This window comes from Perognathus longimembris, chromosome 16 (genome assembly GCF_023159225.1).
Source record: "Perognathus longimembris pacificus isolate PPM17 chromosome 16, ASM2315922v1, whole genome shotgun sequence".
NCBI classification, from domain to species: Eukaryota; Metazoa; Chordata; class Mammalia; order Rodentia; family Heteromyidae; genus Perognathus; species Perognathus longimembris.
This window is the reverse complement of record NC_063176.1, coordinates 11,274,279-11,296,964: the sequence shown is the minus strand read 5'-3', so window position 1 is coordinate 11,296,964 and position 22,686 is coordinate 11,274,279. Positions and strand designations below refer to the sequence as shown.

Below are 22,686 nucleotides of genomic sequence, written 5' to 3'. Positions count from 1 at the left end.
GAGCAAAAAGAAGCCAGGGACAGTGCTCAGGCCCTGAGTCCAAGGCCCAGGACTGACAAAAAATAAATAAATAACATTTTTTTTTAATTTTATTTATTGTAAAAGTGATGTACAGAGAGGGGTTACAGTTTCCTAAGTAAGGCAGTCAGTGAGTACATTTCTAATCCAACTTGTTACCTCCTCCTTCATTTTTCTCCCACCTTCCCCCTTCCCTACTTCCCTTCAATGATTTGTGCAGTTGGTTTACAGCATATAGTTTTATAAGTATTTCTGTTTTATTGGTTCGTCTTTTTTTTTTTCCTCTCCATTTTGATGTTCCCCTTCCCTTCCCTAGTTCAATAAATGTATATATAATACCCAGGGTACCGAAATCATTAACAGTGACATTAGGGGTAAAACACTGCAGAAGGAAGACAAGAGAAAAATGGCATAATTTCACATGGTACACTGAAAGTAACAACAATGATAAAACACTTATTTCCATAACTTGGAGTTCATTCCACTTAGCATCATCTTATATGTTCATATGTACGCAGCCATTTAGCTATTGTGATCTTCTGCTAGGACTATCCTAGATGTGTACTAATTATTACCAATGCGGGAAACCATAGAATCTATGCTTCTTTGGGTCTGGCCCACTTTTCTTCTGTTTCTTCTGCCCATTAGAGTGGGAAAGCAAATCCAAAAGCACACCAGAACAGAACCTTAAGACCTGGACCACACCTGCCTAAGCCCCGTTGTTGCAGAGATCTTAGAGGTTCACAATCATAGATAGGTGTAACTCCCTCTCTCCTTTTTTGTATATATAAAAACGGATTCAGTGCCCCTACAGAACACACTTCTAAGATAAACACCAATCCTGAGCCCTGTATTCAGGAGTTGGATTATATGCAGTTATCTGCCGGTGATCTGCCTCTATCTGCCACCCGTGGGCTGAAGGGTTCCTCTTCCACTCACCGAATTGCACTGCAGCTGAGTGGAGAGCCACGGACTCCGCAGAGAGGCGGCTGGCTGCCGGCACCATTGCAGCTGGCACTCAAATCTGCCTTCTCAAGCCTGCTGCCTAGATTTTTCCCTCTCTTGCCAACATCTCTATACTATTATGATTCACTTGTTGTTGCTCTAGCTGTGGGGCTTTCACTGGAATACTAAAACTGGGTTCTTGGAGAGAGCTCAAATAGTGCTCTGTGGCTCCTCTACCATTTTCCTCTGTCCCACTGTGTCCTAAATGCTACCCTTCAAAGTACCCTAGGGAATTTGTTTTATTTTCCTGAAATAAGTCATAATATAATGAAACACATTTCATTCTTAGAAAAAGAGAGTATGAAAGAAGCCAGAGTATTGCCTTGGAATGGTCCCATGAACTGCAAACACATTACAGTGCATTACAATCTGACCCCAGCTCTACTTAGCCATTTGGAAAGGTGTTTATATTGTTCTTATTACCTAGCTCTTGCTAAAGCTGTTTATGGAGATCACAAGGAAGAAATAACTTTTATGTTCCTTTTAGTTTGCTATAAATTCAGAAACAGTTTTGCTTGAGCAGCTGATCTGTGAATTAATAATGAGACACTGTAACTTGTTGTTTCACTACAGAATGTCAGGTACTTCCTCTATGTTTAAATTTTGATGAGGCCCAAAACTCCATTTCTTTACCTGAAACAGATTTTGAAAGCATATTGGGCGATGACCACTTTCCTCCCATCAAAATTCTTTCAATGATTACCATCTTGGCTAATAAAAAATGAAGCAGCATGCAGTTCAGTATGAAATATGCTCATCTACTATAAGGATTTATAAAAACATTGTCTTAAAAATCATGGGAAGAGTTATTTTCTGGCAAAATATACTTTCTCTCACAAATGCTGCCTATGAAAATAAACCGTCATCTGAGCCCTTAAAAATGTGAGCAACTGGGCAGGGAACATGACTTAGCAGTACAGTACTTGCCTTGAATGCACAAAACCCTGGGCTCTATCCTCCGCACCACATAAACAGAAAAAAAAAAGCCAGAAGGGGCGCTGTGGCTCAAGTGGTGCTAGCCTTGAGCAAAAAGAAGCCAGGGACAGTGCTCAGGCCCTGAGTCCAAGGCCCAGGACTAGGGGGAAAAAAAATGTGAGCAACTCTCACAATTTCAAGTGCAATGACTATAGAATTTTGAATTTTTTTCTGTTCTGTTGGTTTGTTGTTGTTATTGTTATGTGTGTATATATTGGGGTTTATTAAGGCCTGGGCTCTGTCACCTAAATTTTTCACTCAAGGGCTCTATCACTTGAGCCTCAGCTCCCCTTCCAACTTTTTGGTCACTAATTGGAGATGAGTCTCACCAAGATTTCTTCCCAGGCTGGCTTGGGTCCATGATCCTTAGTTCTCAGCCTTCTAAGTAGCTAGAATTACAAATGTGTGTGACACGGTGCCAGTTTGAATTTTTGTCTATTCAAAATGCATGATTGCTTATTTTGGATTTCCCTTTCAAATTAAAGACATTTTTATTTCGTGTCGTGCGTGCATGCGTGTGTGTGTGTGTGTGTGTGTGTGTGTGTGTGTGTGTGTGTGTGCTGGAACTGGGTCTTGAACTCACAGTCTAGCCCTCTTTCTTTGTATTTTCATTCAAGGCTGGCACTCTACCACTTGAGCCAAGTCTGTCATCGTTTTTTCACTCAACTGAATGTTTCAAGATTGAGCCAAAAGGAAACTGATTATTGAGTATTTCATCTCTGGAGTAACTAGAGAACTGTAGCTCCAATAGACAACAAACAACAAAAAAGAGCCTCTCCCCGGAGCACCCATCAGTCCTGCTCAGGGATGCACCTCAAGCTGCTGAGCCTTGTTACATGAGAGTGGCCCAGGGCCATAGGGAGAAGGCAGGGCAAGAACAGAACTTACACTGAACTTGAATGACAAGCCAGACCATGAGTGGAGCAGGATCAATGAGCAAATTAGTTTATACGTGATCCTTTTGTCTTGACAAATCCGTGGTACATTTAAAACGTATTTAATATTTATTTAGGTCATAGTACTATATGACATATTGTTCTGACAGCAACTAGTCTGTTTTCTTAAAGAGTTTAAATCCTGAGGGACAGAAATAAAATTCCCTAAATAGTTTTGCATGGAAGAGTTACATATACTTTTCCTTAAAACAACAACAACAACAACAACAAAATCCCAACAATGAAAACAGCTTCTACCAACTGGAGGACAACAAAGGAAGAGGTGACTTGTCTAAAAAATAAATGTACTCATAACTATACTTATGAAATAGTAATTCCTCTGTCTAACATCTGAATGATAGCAATAAAAAACAAACAAAGACTATACCTACTTTATATCCTCTAGTTTTAATTTTTAAAATTGTAAATTTTTGTATTATTTTCCCCACTGGATCCCTTTCTTCATTTTTTTCTCATTAAAATAGATTCTAATTCTTTGCTGTTTTTTCTAGTATTCAGCATTCTGTTAATATTTACAAATAATTAGCTTTTAATTGTAGACACTGAATTTAAGTCAGAGTATTGCTTTGTACCCTTTTCAGCAACACTTTCCAAAGGATATTCAAATTTAAGAAAATAAACATTTCAAGATTACACAAATGTGGATACTGTTCAGAAAAAAGTCACTAAGATTGGAGAGCAGCTGAAAGTCGGAGAGAAAAGCAAATTTCACCAGGAAGTCATTAAGTTAGTTTAGTGTCAGTGTTTACTTTTTTAGATCTTATCCATATCATCTTTAGACATCAAAAAATATGGACTGTGACAATAACAAAAGAAAAAATAATTTATCAAAATTAGTAGCTTTCATTAACAGTATCTGTGATATCATCCTTTTAGGAAATTGACTGATGTCTTGGTAGGTCTTATGTATTGGATAAGGGGAACACGGAAGTGGGGATAGATGGTGAATAAATGCAGAAGTGGTATTCATTAGACACTATATTGACAATGAACTTTATACCTTGTAGGTGGAGAGTGGAAGGAAAAAACTGGGAGAAAGGGAGGGAAGGTGTGACTATAATCTTTACCTGACTATGTAACTCTTTTAACCCCTCTGCATATGACCTTTTTTCTTACAAAAATAAGAAAAGAAAAAAACTAAACTATAAAGTTTACTCCAGGCAAAATATAACAATGTTGAATGGGATCTTCAGCAGATATGGGTAAATGACACTGGCTCTCTAAAAGGGGTTAATTATTTAAGAATAGATTTACTCATGGTCAGCACTTTGGGCAGAGGAGACAGCAGCAAGACCCCACTTTGCTAGTCCTTAAATTCACATGAGCACATCTGCTGCTAATACCTTTAAAAAGAGCAAAGATCTACACAAATCCCCCTCCACATTTTCCCCCTCCTTTCTCAGGTCCTCCACAGAGCATTCCTGGGGAGGCTGGCAGTTACCTCCTTGCTTGTCTAGTACAAACAAACATTATGTTTCCCAAGCTTTTGCTAGAACGGGGGCTGAGCTATTGTTGAATTTCCTGAGCAACCTTTTCCCTCGCATCTTCATGTGTCCTTCTTTACTTTCAGGCACTACTTTGAAAGTCATTTTAAGTATCACCCTTTCTCGCACATCTTTTCAGAGTTCTCAGAAGAATTTGTCTTTCACCTCTGTATGAAGTGTCCTAATAACACCTGTGTAACCACACTTGCCATAATTCATCCAGCTATGGTTTTATATTAAACTATTTTACTAGGCTACTGAGGGACATACTTCAAGAAAATACAATCATAAATAATTCCTGCATCTAAGCCTGCCATTTATGGGCATGCTTATTAGGAGGTTTACTTGCAGATTGATGGATTCAGCCTGTGAATACAAGGCAAATGTTCAACTACTAAGATAAATACCTACATACCTAGCCCTAAGCCCAGGCTTCCTCCCTCCCTCAGTCTCCTCCCCTCCCCTCCTCTCCTTACTTATCAATGAGCTATGTTTTAAGGGTGATAACTTACTGATTTGACTGTTATTAAAGGTCATATCTTATGATAAACAAAAATATGTGAACAAAGAATATTTTTAAAGTAATCTCATAGGTAATTGTATGAAATTCTGGAAAAATAGGTGAATATTGGCATGGCTTCAAAAGAAGCCATGACAATTAGATGCTAAACCAAGAGAGAAACTAGCCTGGAAAACTCCATGTGAATAGTTTGACAGAGCAAGAGAAAAATATTAGGAATAATATTGGGTGAGGTTAAAAATGATAGAAAGGTATATAGTATAACTCCCCAAAAGTTACCTTATTACTTATTTTGATCATAATGATGTTACTATCTCATTTTAAGTAATGCCTTGATTCTAAATTCAACATGTGAAACTAGAGACAAATATACAAATTCAAAACATGTATGTTAGTGGCAGGATCACATCATTGGTCATCTGGTGGGTGTTGAGGTGAATTGACAGATGGGCTTGTCCTCATGGAAACAGAAGCCATGTGGAGCCCTCTGGCACATAGAAAATAGTATGACATGGAATTGTCCGTAAGTATACATTAGGAAAGAATAGCTCAGATGCTGTTAGATAACAATAAGGAGGAAGAGTTGAGAACAATACAATTGGGATAGAGAGTTAGATATTTATTTTTGTGTGTAAAGATATTTATTTTAATTTTTCAAATATACAGTGTTGAATTTTCTATTTTTGAATGTTATTATCTTTAAGTAATTGTACAAAGGAGTTTCCAGTTCTACCAGGTAGACTTCTTTTACATTTGTAAACAAGCAATAGTTTAATACTGAGAGTGTAGGCAAGGTTGGGAAAGGTTCTCTCCCTCTCCTCCAAATGCTCAGGAGGAGAGGGCTAGATATACTTGAGGGAAACCTTCGATTACAAGAAGGAATTTCTAAAGGCAAGAAGGGTGAAGGGATTTTTTTTTTTCTATTGTAAAGAAGTGGTAGCCAGATCACTGATCTTTGGAGAAGATAGTGTTGAGCCACTGGAAGTGATTCTCTGCCTGGGATTCCACCTGGCCATTTGACTATTTCCCACTTATCTGTAAGTGAGCCAGGCTTAGACTGATATTTCCATTTGTTTGACATTTATGTACATTATGTACTATAGAAGAAATCACTGCTACTTAGAAAAAAGCAAGCAGTTATTGTGCAAAATGTGTTCATGGTAAAATGAATACACAACAAAAACATTTTAGTCCCAAATCTTTTATATGTTGCCTCTTAATTCTCTTTTTACTTTTGCAGATGAGTAAAATAAGAAAGCATCCAAATAACTTCTTGCAAAGCTATGGAATAATGAAACTATATATAGACGTCTAAAAACAACCATGAATATTTTTCATTTCTATAATTCATAACTCAAATTAATATAATAGAATTGGATGTTACTCACCAAGGACCCAAAAATGAAATTAATAAATCAAAACTATTGTAACAAATTAAGAAATAAATGCCTGAAGTTTTACAGATTAGTAATAAGTAAAGTACTATACTGAAAGAGATATTAGTACTCTGATATAATAGATTAGAATTAAAGACTATTATATAGTTATTCATTTCCTGGTTCTTAAATCTAAAGTACAAATTTTAACTTTTTTGAAGCCTATCTTGGATTATTTGACTGGTATTGGTAACTGAAGATTTTTTATACATTAGCAACTTTGAAATATGCTTTTAGATATTGATGAAAATAATGAATGATTGTGTTTTGTGCCTAAGAGAGTAATATAAGCACTGAAAATACCAGACTATAGCATCTGCTCCATTATTTTATGCTTCATACTAGAATCAATATAAATTGTTAGACTTCCGTGTGTTACAATTGGACATGATATTTGTTCTACATTAACAATGAACTAAAAAGCTGCCCATAAATAAGGTTCAGAAATATATCTGAGCAAATAATAGTTTTAATATATAATACAAGCTAAGAAAGATAATAAATAAAGGCCAATGTGTGGGCTTAAGGCTACAGTTGTGTGGCATGGGGTATGTAGTTCCCATAGAATAACGAATAATGCTCAGATCATTCTATAAAGATGCATTTGTCTCCTGGATCTATGTCTCCATTGACTATTGAGTAAATCAAATAATTTATCTGTGAGTTTTTATTTCTGAAATGGAAACACTATGTGCCTTGCAATTCATAAGGAGTTAAGGCTGGGAGCCAGTAGCTCATGCCTGTAACTGAGCTCCTCAGGAGGCTGAGAGGTTGAGATCTTAGAATCATGATTTGAAGCCTAGCTAGAAGAAAATCTGTAAAAGACATCTCAACTACTGACAAACTGGAAGTGGTCTGAGTGATAGATCTCAACCCTTGAAGAAAAAAATTAAGAGGCAGCACCCAGCCTTTGGTTTAAAGTTTAGTTCTGGCAAACAAAACAAAACAAACAAACAAAACAAAAAAACCTGAAAACTTGCAAAAGGAGACAGATTGCCTGGCACAGATTAAGCATTTAATAAAGTATCAGCTATCTTTCAAACAATCTTAAAATATCACCAACAAATTACAATGCATGACAACTTGGAGACATTTGATCTACACAAGCCCTTAATCATTTAACACATTTTCATATGTGATTAGGTACAAATACTATGGACCTACAAGATGATTCAAAACCAATGGATGCATTCAGGTTTTATTACACCAAAATTAAGTCACTTATGCACTAAGTACTGTGATATCTCTTTGTTTATCTAAGGAAAACTTCAGGTTAAGTTCAGCTAATAAATGTCTCTGAGTTTATCATTGTCTAGGTCATTTTATATCAATGATTAAAAATGAATTGTTGCTGTTTTCAGAAGTAATGGGTCCTGTCAGAAATCAAGAAATACACTATCTTCTAATGTTTTTAAAGTTATACAGAAAAATGAAATGATTTTGCAGGTCAGCAGATGAGGGTAAGGTTACCTATCTGCACTGGTTAATTCTATTTTCTCTCTCCTCATGCACAAAGCCTGTGATGACCTCACTATCCATGATGGTGAGTTTCATTCTTGTTCTGCATGCTGTTCTCTTTCCTAATGAATATCTACCAAGCTGCTGCCTTGGACATGACTTTTAAAACACTGGCTTGACTCCTGGACTGGCCACTTCTTTTCATCCTTCAGGAAACAAAGTCCTCCATAATAGCTGTGGTCGCATCTACGAATGGCTTTTTTTTTTTTTCTTTCTTTCCTTTTTTTTTTTTTTTTTTTTTTTGCCAGTCCTGGTCTTTGGACTCAGGGTCTGAGCACTGTCCCTGGCTTCTTTTTGCTCAAGGCTAGCACTCTGCCACTTGAGCCACAGCGCCCCTTCTGGCTGTTTTCTATATATGTGGTGCTGGGGAATCAAACCCAGGGTCTTATGTGGCCAGCACTCTTGCCACTAGGCCATATTCCCAGCCCCAATACTAATGGCTTTTTAACTCAGAGGTTCTAAGATGACTTACACTGTAGGACTGATGTCTCTATGTCACAACAGTGGACATATTGGAGACAACAGAAATAACTGTGTAAGACACCTGCCCTAAGTGTTTTGTTCACATTAAACTGACGAATGCATTTTGAGAATATTAAAAAAATTTACTTCCTGACACAAAACTTACGTAAGCATGCAATTGTTATTTGGGTATCCTGACACTTATATTAACAAAAATCATCTGGCTTTCTGTTAGGTATTTACTATAGGGTGCTTTCTGTCATCTTTGTTTTGGATGCTTCTTTATCTAAACACTCATGAGAGATAGCAATACAAATGTGTATAGATAACTGCAAGTGACCAAAAAAGAGCGAAAAATCTGATGCCCTGAATTTCTCTGCATATCATCCTTATTGGAGAGTATGATTAATTTTCTCCATAAAATTGATATGAAAATTCCAAATGAAAATGAAAAAATAAATCAGATGCTCTTGGCTCACACTTGCAATCCTAGCAAGTTTAAAGCTGAGTCAGGCAAAGAAGATGAAGTCTGTGAGAATATCACCAAATAACCAGAAAAAATCCAAGATGAAGAAAGTCAGTCATGAGCAAGAAATATAAGTCATCCTGAGGCCCTGAATTCAAGCTTTAGTACTTAAAAAAGCAATAACAAAATGAGCAAATGAGGCTTCCTAAACCATATATATATATTTTTAAGTATTTTTTTTGTCAGTATTGTGGCTTGAATTCAGTGCCTGGACTCTATCCCAGACTTTTTTGCTCAACTCTAGTGCTTTGAGCCAAAGCAACACTTTCAGTTTTTATATGTTTATTTTTTTTCAAATTTTTATTATCAAACTAATGTACAGAGAGGTTACAGTTTCATATGTTAGGCATTGGATACATTACTTGTACTGTTTGTTACCTCATCCCTCATAACCTCCCTCCCTCCTCCCTCTTTCCCTTTCCCCCCATGAGGTATTCAGTTCACTTACACCAAACAGTTTATATGTTTAATTGGTGGTAAAATTCTCACGCACTTTCCTCACTGGGCTAAATCAAACCTCGATCCTCAAATCTTAGTCTCTTGAGTAGTTAAGATTACAGGCATGTCCACCAGTGCCCTACTAGATTATTTGTTAAATATACTCACTGTCAACTGCAGATGTTATTTTCCTCATATTCTTAAAATTTAATAAATTTTATTTTATAAAAAACAACTGCACCATTTGCAAAATACTAGCTAGTAGGCAGCTAAATTCTCAAACTAACATATTATTCCACATTTCTGTAAATTAGGTTTGAAGCAAAAAAGCAGCTAAGTGGATGTCAACAAAAATATTCACATTCTATCTGAAAAAAAAATTCCCTGAACAAATGTCTCCTAGGGTATTTTCAGAATTGCATGAGTGTCATCAATCTCAAACAAGCAATATAGGACATATATAATAAAATCTACCTGAAAGTAAGAAAAATAGATTCTCTAAGGCTTAGAGGAATTATATAATATTCACAGTACTGAAAGCCTTGTTCAACCACAAGTTTCAGTCAAATCCTAAATGAAATAAAATATTTCCCTTTGAGGAAAGTGCTATTGCTTCTATTCTTAGCATTGTTCCAATAAAATACACTGGAATCCAGGCGTGAAACTCTCTTGAGCAGATAAAATCAGTTCTGTTATGGGATAAACTGAACCTTGATTGGTTTGTGAAACTTAGTCTCAACCAATTGAATGCTACCAATAAACAGAAACATAACTGCAGCCAATCAAGTATTTCTTTGCTTCCAATTCATTCTTTAAGAACTTTCCTTGTATTATATGAGCAAGAAAGCAAACTATCTTCAGTTTGGTGCTTTCTTATTCATGAATTAGTTCTCTCAAATTTACTCTTTAAAACATTTTTGTTGTTCCATTTATCTTCCAGAGCTTGTTCCCTAATTGTTGTTGGAGAAAATTGTGAAATTTTTGGAGCCATAGAGATAAATAAGGTGCCTAGATGAGCAAGCCAGTACCTCCACCTGTATCTGCTTCAATTTGAAAAACAAAGAATTTTCCAGACATCACAGTCCATTAAGAACGGTGTCACATTTCAGCAGACTCACATGATCCAATTATAGTTCACAAGAGCTTTCAAAAAAGTGTTAAAAAATAGCTGATAACTGGCAATTCTCTGTCTTGAATGCACCAAAACCAGTGACATTTGCAATTAATCAGACATTATTGCTTAGCTCACTTTATTTTCATAAAGCGTCACCACACAGTCCTAACACTCAAGTAATATTAACTAAATGCAGAACTTGGGGCTGGGAGTGTGGCTTAGTGGTAGAGTGCTCGCCTTGCATGCATGAAGCCCTGGGTTTGATTCCTCAGCACCACATATATAGAAAAGGCCAGAAGTGGCACTGTGGCTCAAGTGGCAGAGTGCTAGCCTTGAGCAAAAAGAAGCTAGGGACAGTGCTCAGGCCCTGAGTCCAAGGCCCAGGACTGGCAAAAAAAAAAGAACCTCAATGTAGAACAAACATTTATAGACAGGTAATTACTCCAACCACTAAGGTAGGCAAATAACTAACCTCCAAAGATAAAAGGATTTGCATAGTTACCTGTGAAAGTTGCTTCAACAACAATGTGATGTTAATAACAGGTATGCTTTAAAGAAAAAGCAATATAGTTTAAGATTCTTGGGAAAAATTATTTTCTAAACTGACCAAAAATCCTGGGAAGAAAAGTCTAAAGTTAGCATTAGATCAGTCACAGTTGTGTTTTGGTGTACAGTGTATAATTCTAATTCATTTTTGCTCTACATTATCTTTGGCATCAGATCCAGCTTCATGTGATGTCAAATTAGCTATCCAGATTCTGAAGATCTAGATCATCAAAGAGAAGAAGCCAAAGTCTCATCCAAAAGGGTGATTGCAACATAGTGTTTATGGACAGTCCAGAGTCTGTGACTGACAAACTACGCTAGTCAGAGGGAGAATCTTCAAAACTGATGACTTTGCTAGGGGTTCCATCTCTGCACTTAATAAGTGAAAAAAAGTATACAAAAGGCAGAACTAGGGGAAGGACACCGAATCCTTACTGCACAAGATTTTGTGTGTTTATATATGTGTGTATTCGTGTATCTCTGTGTGTGTGTGTGTGTGTGTGTGTGTGTGTGTGTGTGCGCGCGCGTGAATGCTTATATTTTGAACCACATCTCCACCTTCACTCTCCGGTGATTAAATTGGAGATAAGAGTCTCATGCACTTGTCTGCAACCCTCAGAATTCAGCCTCTTATTTAGCTAGGATTACAGGCTTCAGCCATGCTGCATTACAGCATCTGGACTGAATGTAATGTTTTTTAAAATACTTTTATTCCACAGTCTAGCTTACTTGGATCACAGGGTCGTGAGTGGTGGAACCTGAATTTTGATGTCCCAAAAAGAATGGTATGAGTAGGGGAACAAGATTAGAATGCATTTGAGTTTTGCACGAAGATTTATATAAATTAAGAGGATCTGAGAATAACTGAGTTTAGAAAGGGAATAGTTAAACAATAGCAGGAAATCTGAGGGCTCTGTGAGAGTGTGCAGAGCAGCATTAGAAGATACTGTCCTAAAGGAGATAGACTCCGTGTAGTGTGGGCTTAGTCTCTAAACAATTGCAATTTTGCTTGCCAGTTTTGGTTTTGTTTGATTTTCTTTTCCACTGTATAGTTGTAGCATCCCAGGTGCAACCAACCCAGGCTCCTGGAAGAAATGAAGCATTCTGTGTTTTGTGAACTGAAATATGGAGAAAATGAAGAGTCCATAGAAGTAGCAAAGTGGAATGTGAAGGACCCAATTCTGAGCAGCCTGTGAGATTGTGGGATGCAGAGGTTAATCAACAGGCTTTGCTAGGTTAGATGCCAACTGACAGCAGAAGTTACTTTAAGGTCTTTGAGGATGGCAGATGCCAGTACATATTTCTTCTTCTCACGTCTGAACTCTTCTACCTTTGGAAGAGGGAAAATAAAACCATTGTAAGAGATATCAAATGCTGTCTCAAAGGACACAAGGATCTGAAGAGCTGCCTTCACCTGGATCTGTGTGGTCTCTACCTTCACTTCTGCCAGAATCTAACACAATTGAGAAATAATGAAAGTTCAAAACAAAGTTTATGGAAGACACACACTTTGAGGGAAGTCTTGTAGACTTTTTTATAAGCAGGGAATGAAAACATAGGCATTTCATAAATAAATACAGATAGACAGATATTAGTCTGTGGGACTGTCTTGGTGGGTTGAGTTCCTTGCAGTAGAGGTCCACAGGAAGAAAAAGGTACAAAAGGGGGTTGGGGTAATTTAGGGAGTCATTAGAGTTTAATCTGCTAATGCAGAAAGACCTGAATGCTTTTAGGGGTTAAATATAAAGAATTTGTTTAGAGAGAACTGAGTTCAGAGTTGGTTCCAAGATTTACCTCATGGTTTTTAATATGTAAAATAGAGATACAAACTTATGTGGCTGCTAAATTTAAATAAGTTAGGACACAAACATTTCTTAGATCAGTGCCTGGGGTTGAATAGCGTTCAGGGTTTGTTGCTCACTGTTAATATATGGAATAACTCTAGTGGTAACAAAAACAAAAATTCTACATCTGACTAATAAAACCAAGATGGAGACAAATAGTACAGTATGTTCAGATTCATTTCATTTTATAATCTCAGACTGCGCTCTCTGTATTAAGATAAGGAAGTTATAGAAAAATACTTTAAATGATTACTGTATGTGTGATATGAAAGTCAGAAATTTCTGTTGACAAGCATTACATAGTAATAATAAGCCATAGTATATCGCTCATACTGCTAATAAATTTCACACACTCCTGGCCTACTTTATCATTTTCATTCACTTATTTCATGCTAAAATTCCTGAAATAACTGAAATTTTATAATAAAAGATAAAAATCCTTAAATTATTTACATTATGAATTGATTAAATTCATGATTCATATTTGCTGTACACAAATACAGAAAGGAAAATCCGAGTGAATTTTGAATTGGAATAAGGACGCTTGAATGAGAACAACACATATATTTTGTCACTTCTGTAATTGCAAATGCTATTAGGCTTAAAATAATTTCAAGAACTTATAAAATGCTAAAATGGGGATGGAAGGTAGTTCAGTGCAAAGCAGTTGCCTAGCAAGTACGTCATTTTGGGTTTGATCCCTAGAACCGAAAATGAAAAGACAAAAAATGCAGTTAAAATCCTAAGTGGAAGATTATAAAATGAAATCAATTTAAAATTCATAGCAGTAGAAGTATGAAAAATTAGCATTATATCTTTGTTTCACATTGTTAAGGAATTGGTACAAATCAGGAAATGAATTGCTGTCTGTAGGATAGTTCTTCAAAGTTCACAAAACATAAACCACTGAGTTAGTAAAGCAATACATGACTACATGTCGACAAAAGTTTCTACTCAGTTTGTTCTCACATTTTGAAAAGTCGACACTGCGTAATAATATCACTTTGAAATAGATTAAACAATTTCCAGGTGTGAAAAATGGTTTGCATAGCGTTAGACACGATATAAAACACTTGCAAACAAACCACTGCCAGGTGGGAGAAATCAGAAAGACATAAGAGCCATAGAGTCTATGATCACCAAAAGTATTTGTAGCCATTACTTTCATCTATAACCTATTTTTAAATTATTTTCATTCATCAGTTAAATTCATTTTATCAAGTTTTAAACAGTTGTGTGAAGTTCATGAAAATATAAGAAAGGTGTCTCTTCACTCAAAATTGATAAGTAAACTTGATTTATTTTACCAAGAACAGTAACTAGGACATTTCATGGTATTCTGAATTTGTGTTACATGAAATAGTTATGACACTATGTTCAAACTTCATGCAAACCCAGATGCTCTTTTGTCTATAATTTCTGTATTACAAAGAGGGAAAGCAAAGTTTGTATGTATACATCCCAAATTATATAACCATGAAAATAAGTGTCTCATGGATTTTGCTCCCCAGGCTGGCTTTGAACCATGATCCTCATATCTCAGCCTGTTAAGTAGCTAGAATTACAGGCCTGAGTCACTGCAACCCAGATTTCTCAATATTCTTGACTGAGTCACAACAACTAATAACTAATTTCCACCTATATAGTCATAGTGAGGATCTATTTACAGAGTTACAAATAAATTACTATGATACAAATATTAATTCATTTATTAATTCATTTAATTATTAATTCATTAATTCATAATTTTTACCATATACTCAACCAAACACACCATCCCTGCAATCACTGTCAATTGTTTTGCATTTAAATTAACTTTGCACTCATGATCAAGCAATATGAAATGTGGTATATAGAGAGAATTAGCATCTAACTACATTCAGAAACTAGTGCATATTCTATTTGTGCATCTCTCTAGTCTGAAGGAGCAATTTATTTTAAAATATTGATCTTCTGGGCTATATTTGCAATCTGTTTTATGTTACATACTTCTCTATTATAACTGGAGAAATTTTACAAATATATAAAATTTAAAAGTGGTATAATACCATATACCATGTGCCCCTTTTCTGAAAACAATCTAGTTACCAATGGAAAGAATGAGAAACCTCACTTTTATCAAGATTCCAGCTTAATTGTTTACATGTTTAATATTATTTTCCCTTCTGTTATATATGCATATATGAAATAGACTATGAAATGTGCACATTTAATTCATATGAAGTTCTCACAATAAATTTTGCTCTGCTTTTGTGGTGTAATAATTATATGCCAACTGTTTAGATACAGATGGTCTTGACTTCCAATGATTGAGCTATTTTATTTATTTATTTATTTATTTATTTATTTATTGTCAAAGTGATGTACAGAGAGGTTACAGTTCCATACATAAGGCAGTGAGTACATTTCTTATCAAATTTGTTACTTCCTCCCTAATTTTCTCCCACCTTCCCCCATCCCAGACCCCCCCACCCCAGTTGTACAGTTGGTTTACAGCGTATAGTTTTGTAACTATTGCTAGTGAATTGGTTGGCTTTTTACCCTTCTTTATAGTACTGAGTTTGTTTTTTGAGCTGAGAGCTGTGTGCTTACTAGTCAATAACCTTACATCTTAAGCCATATCTCTAGCCCTTTTTTTATTTTTAGTTTTATTTTTCAGGTGGAATCTCACTTTTGTGCAGGGGCAGTCTCAGACCATGAACCTCCTACCCTCATCTCCTGCATTGCTTAAATGACAAGTGGGCCTGGCCTGAATTTATGATGATGAGAAATCAATATATATCCCGTCGAAAGTTTGGTCTTTGACACACTGGAGGAGGTGTAATGTTGGCTGTACTTCAGTAGCAGCAAGCAGTAGTTCCCAAGTCGTTAGAGGAGCCCTCACTGAGCAATGGTGATTCATGTGTCCTGGTGCTAAGCGGGTGGATGAACCTCACTGTGTGGCTTAAGATCGTTCAGCTTACTGTGTGTCTATCAGAATGTAAACCCACAGTCAGTTGAGGAAGTATCTATCTATTTATACATCTCAGTTACTAGCTGAGTGTGTTTGCACTACAGAGCCAACAGACAACTTCTACAATCATATAATTTACTTTTCTACAGTAAAAGAAGATTGATTTACCAATTCCAGGAAACTCTGAATCACATGAGAAAAGGCTTTCCATTTCTCATGTACTACAAAACTTGTTACATACGCAGGCTACCACTATTTCTTAAGGAGAATATTAGGGCTTCTCAAATATAAGGCCCTAGATTTTACCAAAAAAAAATGATGAGTTAGCATAAGGACCCCTGAGAGAAGAAGCAAGAGTGGTTTCATTTTGCATAATAAAATTCAAGAGTCATATCTGCAAAGTGAAGTGTTTCTAAATTATGTGTTATTAGTGTTCCATTGATTCCTTCACTATAAAGTGCTACAAAATGAATCTATTTAGAGGCTTTATTAAATCCTGGAGCTTCAAATCTATTAATCACACCTGTATAAAACCTTTCTTTAAAAAAAAAACCCACAAATCTCCAATTTGAATAATAGCTTGCTCTTTAAATCCAACCTTATTTCTCCTTCTAAAAATAATATTCCATAGATAAAGAAGGGGACTAAATACAAATTCTTTGAGTTGCTGGCCTAAGGTTAATATACTTTGATCCTTATACTCCAGACTTTTCTCTGTAAATGAAGCTGCAATTGATGGAGGTTTCCAGTAATACAGAGCATAAGCTAGGGAAATGGAAAAGGTGGATCCTGTCCTGTAACTCAAGGAAGGAAAGAAAATGACAAACTGAACATGAATATTCTCTCTCTCTCTCTCTCTCTCACACACACACACACACACACACACACACACACAACACTTTTAAGCTGGTTCATATCTGTAAACTTAGCTTATCAGGAGGCTGAAATCTGACAATCACAGTTCCATGAGACTATTATTTCCAATTAACCATAAAAAAGCCCAAAGTGGAGTTGTAGTTCAAGGGGTAGAGGGGTAGCCTTGTGCAAAAATAGCTCAACGAAATGACAACAACAACAACAAAACAGTACCCAGACCCTGAGTTCAACTCCAGGACAAATAGTACAAAATAGCAACTACAACAAAAACCACTTTGTAAGTACCCCATGTCTCTTAATTGCTAAGCATTACACTCAACGTATGGGCTGCACTGATATGCGGAGGTGTGGAAATCACAACTTGAAATGGAGGCACGACCAGCAGCCTTAATAAAGAGGACATAAAATTCTATCAATAAGTAAAGCTTGAAAAGTATAGTGTATTCATTTTTCAAAGAAATATGAAGAAAGCTCTCCAGTTTTTATTTAGTTCAAGTCTTACACTCATACAAGGATACAAGAAGGTTTTTCAAGAATAATACATAACACCAGTACATAGAGGAATATGTGTGTGATAGGTTTTTTAAACAATTTCCCATAAGACCACTAGTGAGCAGTTGATCTAAAATTGGCTTTCGTCTGAAGGGAGAAAAAGACGAAGGAGTTAGAAGAATGAGGAAAAGGGAAGGGCAGAGTCTTAGAATTTACAAATGTTTCAAATGTTCATTATTTGAAAGAGAGTAGACAGAGTTTGGATTCCTGGCTATCCTGACCCCAAAGCCCCTAGCTCTTTCTCCCTATCATTTGAGTTGGCATGTCAGGTTGAACTGAGTGAAAGAATACACTTTTAGAACAGTGAGATTTTTTGAACTATTTTAACTGAAGATTAAACATCAGAAGATATATTTTACTTAAATACCATCGGACAGCTCCATCTTTTCGACCTGTAATGTGTGACACAATTTTAGTGCTAGCGGTGTTGCCATACACCTGGCCTGTGATTCAAATTATAGAAGTAGAATTGTGTTGATTTATAGTTAGCCACATATGCACACACACACACACACACACACACACACAAAATTTTTGCTTTAACAAATTTGATAAAATAAGGATGATACATTTTTCCTTTCATAGAGTGCTTATTTTTCCTTGTAGAAGCTTTAAGGAAATAGCTATCAAATGCAAGTCCTTCTTAATCATTTTTTGCTTTAATTTATAACAGGCAAAGTGCTGTGTCCCCTCTCCACGCTGCTGGGTCCCATTCAGGACTTCTCGGCTCAGGTCATTGCACCACTTTCAGTGAAGCCACAGACAGTGCACCAGAATCCGGATGGATTTGAAACTAGGTAAGTCTGTGGTGTGCTCTCATCCTCATTGTGCATTGAGAAATGCCTTCCAGCTCTCACTGTCTTTTTCAACCCTTCTAAACCAATGGGTAACACAATCTAATATATTCAATCCACATCAACCTCAACCTCCTGTTTGGTGGGGAAGGGAGGGATTTAATGAGGAACACTGGTTGTATATTCATTTCTTTATGTTGTTAGCAGGCCAATTTCAGAGAAGAAGAAAAAAAGTTTGAGAATTGTTATGATTAAGATTTTACAATCATGTGTGCTGCTTTCCAATTCGTTCATGTGACTTAACACTGTATGCCATTCATCTTACTGCATGTCATTAAATCATTGAGGATAAGTTCAAGTGGGCACTATAGCTCATATCTGTAGTCCTAGATACACAGGAAGCAGACATTAGGAGAATCACAACTTGATGAGAACCCCCCGCCATCCAATTATTAAAAAGTTACATGTAGGTGTGTCATATAGCTATAGCAGGAAGGAGATTGAAGTCCAGTTTAGCCTCAAGAAAAAGTGTGAGCTCATGCAAAAACTAAAACAAAAATGTTGGTGGCATGGCTCAGTAGTAGTAGGCTTACTACCAAGCATGAGTTCCTGAGTGAAAGTATGAACAACAGTAACTAATAATAATAATAATAATAATAATAATAAATAATAATGAAAGAAAATCATAAAGGCTTTCTAGAATGTAGATGAAATGGTTTCTTTTCCCTTACAATCCAGATGAAGACACCTTTGTTTTCCTCTTTCTCTCACAAGTCCATTACTTGCAGATGCTCCTTTTTTGGGGAGGGTTGGGGGGAGATCTGCTCCTGGACTCAAGGGCCTGTGCACTGTCCCTTAGAATGATGCTCTACATCTTGTGCCTCACCAGCTTTTTGGTAGTTAATTAGAGATAAGAGTCTCAGGGACTTTCATGCCTAGCTTGGCCTCAAGCTGTGGTCCTCAGATCTCAGCCTCTTGGGTAGCTAGGAGTACAGATATAAGCTATTAACACTTAATTACAGATGCTCTTTCTGACTTTGTGGAAAGCACTAAGCTGTGACCCAGTCGCTGTTCTGCTACGTCATCAGTGAAGAGCTCCCTTTACTCCCCTACTACCCAAAACATAGACGTTTCAAGAAGAATTACTGAACATATTTTTAAGAAGATCACTATGAAAAAACTTGATCACTCATTCCTCAATATTGCTATCCTTTCAGCTTCTCCTTTCACTCCACCAATTTTCTTCACCTTGCTCATTTTTAGGCAGACATTAAAAGAAAATATAGCTACATATCACTGCAAGGCCTGTTGCTTTCCATTCACTTTATGCAAATTCTAATAGCATCTGCCTGGCATGCTGCAGTGTCTACACATAGTGAAACTAAAAGCTGACACTTAATTTTTTCTTAGGATAGTACTGAAAATAAAACAATCAATTATGTAAATGCCTCTGCTTTATGGGATTTTGTTCCTTTGAAGTTTAACGCAGCCATTGTCAAAAGTCTTTCTGAAAAATAATAACTTATTTTAATTACTTTCTAATTTCTTACCTAACTTCAAAAGATTGATAATAAGAATCACTGGATCTATTGTGAATTTGCCATATCATAAAGAAATTGTTTGACTAATACAATAATAGTATTATTCAATACATCCATTTACATGCTAATGATATTATAATTTCAATTTAATATGATAATATGCTGTACAATGCCTTTTGGATACCAATTATATGTAGAACAAAAAAAAAGTATGTACGTGTACTGCACATTTTTCATTTACAAAGGTAATAGCCAGGTGCTGGTGGCTCACACCTATAATCTTAGGTACTCAAGAGGCTGAGATCTGAGGTTTGCGGTTCAAAGCTAGCCCCATCAAGAAAGATTATGAGGGCTGGGGATATGGCCTAGTGGCAAGAGAGATTGCCTCCCATACATGAAGGCCTAGGTTCGATTCCCCAGCACCACATATACAGAAAATGGCCAGAAGTGGCGCTGTGGCTCAAGTGGCAGAGTGCTAGCCTTGAGCAAAAAGAAGCCAGGGACAGTGCTCAGGCCCTGAGTCCAAGGCCCAGGACTGGCCAAAAAAAAAAAAAAAAGAAAGATTATGAGACATTATCTCCAATTAGGCAGAATAGTAATAATAATAATAATAATAATAATAATAATAAGAAGAAGAAGAAGAAGAAGAAGAAGAAGAAGAAGAAGAAGAAGAAGAAGAAGAGTTGTGGGTAAAGTGGAAGACCATCAGTCTTGGGTGATAAGTCTAAGAACGAGCTTGCAGGCTCTGAGCTCAAGCTGCAGAACAGGTGCATGCACAATCATTATTTTCATTTTGATGTTTACTGTATTAGATACATATCATTGATTCTTATAAGAATCCTATGTGTATGTATAAAAATATAAAGTAAAATTCTTCAAGTTATATTCCCAAGTGGTTGCCAAATACACTTCTTTGCTATTACATAAATCATTCAACTTTAGAATAATAATTCAAAACATATTAATTTCTTGCTGAAGTATAAGGTTTCTAGAGGATATCCTTTGGTAATTACAATCCTTAAAATGCACATATAGTTAATACTGAAACACAGAATGAATTTCCACTGTGAACAATGCATTATTTATTATATGTTCCAAGAAACATATTGTGAGAATTCACAGATCATCATCTCTAACAAAATTAAAAGTCACAAACGTATAGACGTATTGGAATAAACATATTCTTAGTAAATAACACAAAAATATTTCTGTGTTACTCATGAAATTTTAGGTGAGATTTTTTTCTTCAAGAGTTCACGCTGGTGCAGGACAGTATGTTCTAAGGACATACATTTTAGAAGCTCAGCAAATGTAGGAGTTTCTGGAAAGACCAGAGTATAATACATCCTCTTTAACTCTTCTGGAATTTTCTTTTAATTTTTTTTCCTCCAAGAAAAGTAAGGACAAGGACTCAACATTGCCCTAGTTACCAGAACTCAATAGTTTAAGCAAACTTTTAGGTAACCGAAAATATAGTATGGCATTATTGCTTCTGTTTATCCCATTTCTTGCCCACTCATAAGCTTCTGGTTTTTCAAGGATAATTTATTTTTTTCCATTTATTAAAGCCAGAAAGCTTGTTTCACTACCAAGCTCTCATTCTGCAGGTAACCCAGAAACGATGCTGCAGGGTGGAGGCTCTGTCACCAGACTTCAGTGAAGAACCTAATGATAGTGTGGCAGGCCCTTTTTCACATACACCCTGCCTACCAAAAGCACCTGGCTGAAACTCAATCCATGTGGCAACTTAAAGAGACCTTAATCAGGATTTCACAATTTGGAAATACTGAGAATTTCAAACATGCGAAAACCACAAAATTTAATAGAATTACTTTGATATTTCAGTATATATACTTAATGTTTATGACATGATATTTTGCACATATATAAGTGTCTTGGAACATGCACATAGATGAATAAATAGGAAGATATATAACACAACATGTAGATATCCATCAATGCATAAAAGTACACTCACATGCTAATGCCACCAACAAATTATCATATCAATTTGGTATTTTCCTCATTTATGATTTGCTTTACAAAACTAAAAAACAAAACAAAACAAAATCCTGATTACTAGAGGTACACAAATAAAATGAATGGGAAAAAAATCTGGAAAAAGTAAAGTAAAACAAGCCAGGCAAAAGAGAATGAAACCAGTAAACCTGTGTAGATTGTGAACTTCCTTCACAACATTTATGATTGAACAATTTAATATTCTATTGTTTTATTTCAACCCTCAGAAGGAAGTGCAGTGAGATGCTCTGGTTACCAGTGTCCCTAGGACAGTCAGCTTGGTTTTGTGTGAGAGTAAGGGTAGATTTATTTAGTGCAATTCATGGGAGCCACAAATTCCACGTGTTCTAAGTATGGCACTCACTGCTTGGCTATAATGTGTTTAGGCAGTGAGAAATCAGAACATCAGGAAGAGAGCTTTTTTCCTGAATCAGATAACAAGATAGTTTGACACTGTCCTTTCTTTTTCTGTGAGAATCAAAACTTAAATTTCCACCATTCCATAGACTCTGAGGACATAAAATTTGACTCTTTTATAGACTAGAAATCACTTGACATAAGAATGATACATCCTGAGATTAAAGAAGATTAATGTGTTGCAATGTCAAAGGAAGGGAATGAATACTAAGTAAACATTGATTTTATGTCAGCCCCTCTGTTTGGGATGGAAGTATCTATTTCGTGCATTAGTCAGAAAGTATGTCAAATGCTGTCTCAGCCACACATATTTGCACACATGCCAAATTTGGTTAAGAATCCAATAGTGTGAACAGGTAGAAGGACTGTATCTGTTATTCACGTCTTCCTACTGTGGGATGGGTCCTGGCAATTTGAAAAATGTTTTACATATTTCACAGCTCATTTGGAGATATATGTCAGTTTTTACAAATTCACTGTAGTAATAGGAAATAATTACTTTGAGCTGTAATGGGAAATTTATTGATAAATCTTGTTCATTAAAATGGGATTCTGTGTGCAGCTAGGATTGCCACAAGTTTAATTTTTATCCTTAATAAATGAAATACTTACAAACTGCAGGATAGATAACCATGTAGTTCACCACATACTCAGAAGGAATAACAATGCTGAAAATATTCTGAGACACACTT

At 36.0% G+C, this 22,686-nt stretch overlaps 1 protein-coding gene across 1 annotated transcript in view; it reads right to left on the bottom strand.

Annotated features, from left to right (window-relative positions):
- The window catches only part of Fstl5 (follistatin like 5), a 279,651-nt gene that overhangs the window by 16,627 nt on the left and 240,338 nt on the right, over positions 1–22,686 (bottom strand). The window lies entirely within an intron of this gene.